Source organism: Ictidomys tridecemlineatus, chromosome Y, assembly GCF_052094955.1.
Source record: "Ictidomys tridecemlineatus isolate mIctTri1 chromosome Y, mIctTri1.hap1, whole genome shotgun sequence".
NCBI lineage: Eukaryota > Metazoa > Chordata > Mammalia > Rodentia > Sciuridae > Ictidomys > Ictidomys tridecemlineatus.
The window spans coordinates 607,873-614,732 of record NC_135494.1 but is presented as its reverse complement, the minus strand read 5'-3'; the positions used below and the strand labels follow the sequence as shown (position 1 = coordinate 614,732).

Sequence of the window (6,860 nt, the reverse complement as noted above, 5' to 3'; positions counted from 1 at the left end):
ATTACTCATATAACAGGAATCCCATACAATCCACAGGGACAAGGCATAGTTGAAAGAGCTCATCAAACTATTAAAATGTACTTATTAAAGCAAAAAGACGGGATTGGGAAGGGGTATATATTTCCCAAAGATAAACTTAAAATAACCCTTTTTACTCTAAACTTTTTAAATTTGGATTCATCAGGACTTAGTGCTGCAGAAAGGCATATGTGTCCAAAAAATGTACATAAGCCCAAGGTACTTTGGAAAGATATTCTAACAGGACAATGGAAAGGTCCTGAGCCAGTAATTGTCTGGAGGCGCGGGTCTGTTTGTGTGTTTCCACAGGAAGAACAACAGCCGATTTGGATTCCAGAGAGATTAACCAAGGTTCTGACCCAGTGATTGTCTGGAGTCGGGGGTCTGTTTGTGTGTTTCCACAGGGAGAACAGAAGCCGATTTGGATTCCAGAGAGATTAACTAAAGCGATTTCTACAGACCAAAAAGAAGATGATTTAGCTCAAATCCATAACAGCTGATATCCAAAACTCCAATTTGGCTATCCTTACATCTGGGACAGAACCAGGATGCTTTTTTCAATATCTATTTTATTATTGCCCTTTCCCATATCATGAAGTTCTATTTTTTTTTTTTTTGAGCTCATACTGACCTAGGTTAATGTTTTGCTGATCAGTTCTATTTTTTTTTTGACTATATAGAGTTTTTAAACATTGCAATAGAGATTTTACCTGTAAAAAGTTATAAGGCCTTTATTATTATGTTATGTGTTGTATGTATTATGTGTGCACACTTGTGTTTTGTGTTATATGTTTGAATGTACGTATGTCTATATATCATATATGATGATCGCTCATGAAAAAATGAATCCAAATATTTTTTTTAATATTTATTTATTTAGTTAGTTTTTGGCGGACACAACATCTTTGTTTGTACGTGGTGCTGAGGATCGAACCTGGGCGGCACGCATGCCAGGCAAGTGCACTATCGCTCGAGCCACATCCCCAGCCCCCAAATATTTTTTTTTTATTTCACGTGATTTAAATGGTTTAATTTAAATTGGGTAAATTTAAAACTGTTAAGAATTGTTTTAATATGTAACAAAAAAGGAGGTTAACAGATCTGTTTGTTTACTTTCACCTTTCCTTTACATTATATTTAATAATTCTCTTCAAGATAATGTAAATTGTTAAGAAAATTGTTTTCTTTTATTGCCTTCTGGAATGTTACACAATTTTTTCTTTAGCCATTATTGCCAGAATTCCTATCTTCATCACAGTGCCAGTGAAGACAATGTAAATTGTTAAGAAAATTGTTTTCTTTTAGTGCCTTCTGGAATGTTACACAATTTTTTCTTTAGCCATTATTGCCAGAATTCCTATCTTCATCACAGTGCCGGTGAAGACAAAGATAAAACTAATCTACAGCTTCTGCAATAGCCATCACTGAACTGCTTGCAGAATTTGCCTAGACTATGTGTCCCTTGTATGCATTGTGAACTCACTTGTATGGATTGTGAAATATCTGTTAGTGCATCAACTTTTGGTAGTGTTGGGGTATTTTTGCTCGTATTCTTGACGACAAGAGCCGTCAATTGGCTTGGTGTATCTTCCTCCTTTCTGCTTGTCATGATCATTCAGCTAAAATTTGGGGGCCAACAGAGGTGAGGCAAAGAACCTCACCCCCCCACTGGTACAAAGACCTCTCCACAGGTGTGGCTGTATACTGGACCGGTAGTCAATAACGGGTAAGATCCAATTACAATGGTACCAACCTAAGACAGGAGGCTGACGCCCTGAGGTCAGCTCATCCGAAGACGGGTAAGGACCATATGTAGTATTGGACAACCTAAGGCAGGCACGGTCCCTAAGCCACATGCTTGTTGTTTAAACAGAGAGGGGGAGATGTTGAGAGCCACAGCCAAAGGGGCCCCAGCAAACTTCCAGCTGCCGGCTGATGATCCTGCTGCCAGCAAACTTCCAGCTGCCGGCTGATGATTGGCTCACAGTGGCCCCAGCAACATTTAGCTGATTGGCTCCTCTGCGGTGATGTTCATAGGGCTGTTTCCCTGCCCTTCAGACTGCCAGCTGATGATTGGCTCACAGCGGCCCCAGCAACATCCACGGAACTGCTCATTGGGTGACTTCTTTGGCTCTGCCCACGCAACCCAGCCAATCGGCCTCAAGAGCAGGAGGATTGTGGGAGGTTGAGAGGCTGGTGTGGGGGTGAGAGGCTTGTGGAAACCGGTGGTGGCAGTTGGGCTCTGAGGGTTTTTCCCTGAGGAGCTGTTTTGTTTGGCGTTTGTAGTTCTAAAAATAAAGTTAGTTTCTTTTGACAAGTGGCTCCTGAATTGTGTCAAGGCCGACTTCGGCATCTGCCGAGAACTAAGAAAAAATAAATAAATGTTATTTATGTTATTATGTTATTTATGATGCATCCCCAATAGTACTTACCCTTAGGAAAGAAAGCTGACTGAGTATGAAATTGTTGCAATCACAGAACTCAGCAATTGAGAGAGATTCTGCCAACCACAGTGGGTCACTGTGCCTGCACTCTTAATATAGACAACACTGTATTCACTGATCTCTTGATTCTTTCTGAAAGTCTATTGTTCCTTCTTTAAGGAAATGCCTAGAACATGACTTCTGAGCATGGATCACAAAGAAGATTCCCCTAGAGATAGCATATATACAAATTGACACTCGGGTTGCCACAGTTTGTCAATTGGGGATTGTGTTATCTTGTGGGATTACATGAAGAGAACAACTAGATATTTGCAAGTGCATTTCTCCTTAACAAAATTAATAAAATAGAAAACATGTGAGGCGAGCAAAGCTGGAGACGAAACCAGAGGCCGAACTCGGGATCTGACAAGATGGCCGGGCTGCCCCGCAGGATCATCGAGGAAACCCAGAGTTTCCTGGCAGAACCAGTTCCTGACATTAAAGCAGAACCAGATGAGAGCAACGCCTGTTATTTTCATGTGGTCATTGCTGGCCCCCAGGATTCCCCCTTTGAGCGAGAGACTTTTAAACTTGAACTATTCCTTCCAGAAGAATACCCAATGGCAGCACCTAAAGTACGTTTCATGACCAAAATTTATCATCCTAATGTAGACAAGTTGGGAATAATATGTTTAGATATATTGAAAGATAAGTGGTCCCCAGCACTGCAGATCCGCACAGTTCTGCTATTGATCCAGGCTTTGTTAAGTGCTCCTAATCCAGATGATCCATTGGCAAATGATGTAGTGGAGCAGTGGAAGACCAACGAAGCCCAAGCCATAGAAACAGCTAGAGCATGGACTAGGCTATATGCCATGAATAATATTCAAATCGATCCGATCATCAAGTGTGCATCACTTCTCCTGTTCTGCCAAGATTTCTTCCTTTTTTGTTTGCATTTAATGGACACAGTCTTAATAGAAACATTACAGAATAAAAGCCCAGACATCTTCAGTCCTTTGGTGATTAAATGCACATTAGCAAATCTATGTCTTGTCCTGATTTACTGTTGTAAAGCATGAGCCGAGGCTAGAAATATCATCTGGATTGTTGCAAAACGTTTAAAAGCAGTGGCTCTCTGCTTTTATTCATTTCCCCCATCATGGTTTAAGTATAAAGCACTATGAATGAAGGTAGTTGACAGGGTTAGCTGCCAGGGGTATGGGTGTGTTTATTTTTTATTTTATTTTTTGAGGGGAAAGGTAGTTTTATTTTAATTTTATGGACTCCTTTCACTCCCCTTTATGGTGAGCTAATTGCATTGGTTAAAAGCAGCTAACCAGAATATGCTCTCTAGCTAAGTCTAACTTTATTTAGACTCTGTAGATGGACAAGCTTGATTGTTTGAATCAAAATGGGAACATTAAACAAACATCACAGCCTTCACTAATAACATTGTGACTTTGCTGTCAGGTGTAGATTTCCCCCCTTCAAAAAAAGAAAAAAAAAAAAAAACTTGTGACCATTTTGTATGGCTTGTATGGAATTCTGTAAATCTTATGTTTTTTTAAAAAATATTTATTTTTTAGTTATTGGCGGACACAACATCTTTGTTTTGTATGTGGTGCTGGGGATTGAACCCGGGACGCACGCATGCCAGGTCAGCGTGCTACCGTTTGAGCCACATCCCCAACCAAATCTTATGTTTTAGTAAACTATTTTTTGTTATTGGACTTTGCCTTTGTACAGTTTATTTTACTGTGTTTATTTAATTTCCCCAATGTGACAATCATATTTAAAAATTAAAAAACTCTGATGAAACATTCTGTTTTGGTCTTCACCATCTGACAAATTGAATGGCAAGAGATTTTGCCAGTTTCTTTCCACTGATTCAAACTTATATTAAGAATTACTGAATGCGGCTGGGGATGTGGCTCAAGCGGTAGCGCACTTGCCTGGCATGCGTGCGGCCCAGGTTCGATCCCCAGCACCACATACAAAACTAAGGTGTTGTGTCCGCCGATAACTAAAAAATAAATATCAAAATTCTCTCTCTCTCTCCCTCTTTAAAAAAAAGTTTAAAAAAAAAGAATTACTGAATGGATTATTTATAAATTGTCCCTGAGCATTCATAAAGCATCAGTGTCTTTTTTTTTAACCGCATAGAAATTAAAAATAAATGTTTGTTGTCTGATTTAGTTAGGCTATCATTGGTATTGCCACAATGTTTGACAAATTACTGTACAGGGATTGTCACAGCAAAGAAAGCATTAGTGACTGACATGTAGGACTTTCACATGTTGTGCCACATTTTTACCTCAGATGTGGAGTATGACCTTTCTCTTGGTTCCTGTCTTTAAACTTCCTATGTGGCCACTGGTGTGTGTTATTAGGAAACACCAATCTGGTATTCATTCGGGGTTTGCTGAGGCATTAGAGTCTTCCTTATAGAACTAAGAGCGTATCGCAAGCAACCAGCTTGCATAAGTGTCATCAGAAAGGTTTCTTCCTTTGAGAGCATCAAATCTTAGTTAATGTGCTTTCCCCTCCCTAGTATTTGCTTTGGAGCTCCTTTTATTCTTTAATTTGTTATTAGTAAATTTTCCTTCACTGACAGTTTCTTCCCTCACAAAACTGTTCTTTTCCACCTCTCTCCACATCCAATGCCTGATTCTTATTTTCAAGTCATAAATGTAGCCAGTCATAAATATGTAAATGTTAACCTTCACTTTGGAATCTTTTGTCTCTTGCAGTTTAAGGTAATGGATATTGTAGCCCCATCTGAATTTTCCTCACTTATTCTCATAATTTCTGGAGTTTCTTCAGAATGTGGTGTATTTTATTGTGCTCCTATGTAAGATGAAGAATTATCTATTAAAATTACGTTTTCAACATTCAGAAAAAAAAGAAAACATGCACAATGATTAATAAACACAAAAATGTAATGATTTCTCAAGATTACAGTCAAAGCAGAATGAGGAAGTTGAAAGATGGAACATGTCTTACATATAACTCAATGACCCAAAGATTTCACCTTGTCCAAACAACAACATTGCAAAGTTTTATAAGTCTCAAAACATTTTTCTTAATGAACAGCAGACACGAATTTCTAAATCTCACAGCAACCGTGAATGTGCAAGGATTGTCAATAACCTACTGAAAAGCAGTCACTTCACTACCATAAGGTCATGTTCCACAAAGCCATGTTCCACTCAAGGACACTTTGGTCAAGAGTGGGCCACATGTGCACTGGTGTCTGTTGTGAAAGAATTTCCTCCTGCCTGTAATGATGGTGGTCCAAACAAACCTAAGACAGAAGCATTTCCAGGGTTGTAAAGCAACAGGGTTGCAACCCAGAATCCTCACCTATCTAACACAGTTTGGGTGTGAAACAGGCCACTCCATGTATAATTATAACAATACTATGATGTCTGCTCCATGATGGAACAGCCAAAAATATCACCTACCAGAAGGTGCCCCTGCCACTGACATACAACCATTCTCAAGGACTTAAAACATGTGATATCCTAAGCAGCACAGTATCAGCAGAGGTGAGCAAGAGACCATGAGGAAGGCTTCAGGGGGCTGGCCTTCACAACATGGAAAGATGAGTGAGAGCAGGTGTCTTGGACACAGATCACAATGATGGTCCATGCAAACTGGAATCTGGGCGGCCAAAGGCACTATATCCTCAATTCTGTAGACAAAAATCCATTTACTATACATTCAAATGTAAAACACTAAAACATATTTAATGAGCTTACAAGAAATGTTATTTTATTTATTTATAGGGTACTTAATGACTGAGCCACATCCCCAGCACATATGCCATTTTGACACAGTACTCAAAAACTCCCTCAGGGCCTTGTGAGAGGCTGAGGGTAGCATTTAAATTTATAATTCTTCTGCCTCATCCTCCAAGGCTTCTAGGAATACAATCATGCACCATTGCACCTGTGGAAATTTAGATTGGTAGAAGAACATGTTATACAATTCCCTAATGATTAGAAGAAAGAAAAACAATTCAACACTCAGAGCAAAATGACACAACAGGGAGCCTGGAATCATGTCAGTACAGCCATGAAATAGAACAGAAGTGGAAACCAAGCCAAACCATCAGAACAGCAATGTCATCATGCCCCAAAGCCCTGAAAGGTTCCCAACAGCTCCGTGAAGCAGTCATATGGAAGAGTGCAGCGCAGCAACCATGGTTTGACCTTCATGATCCCTTCAGCCTGACCCTCTATGACTCCAGACTACACACAGCACATCTTCTTCCGTTTTGGGCAATTCATACTCAAATCACCATGGAAATATATATTTTTTTAAATGTTTCATTTTTTAATTGTAATTGAACTCAATGCCTTTATTTATTCATTTATTTATTTTTCAATGTGGTACTGAGGATTGATGCATGGC

The 6,860-nt window shown here is 39.4% G+C and overlaps 1 pseudogene; it reads left to right on the top strand.

The window, feature by feature from the left end:
- The first annotated feature begins 1,218 nt into the window (after positions 1 to 1,218).
- LOC144371935 (ubiquitin-conjugating enzyme E2 N pseudogene) lies at positions 1,219 to 3,973 on the top strand (annotated as a pseudogene).
- Positions 3,974 to 6,860: the final 2,887 nt, after the last annotated feature.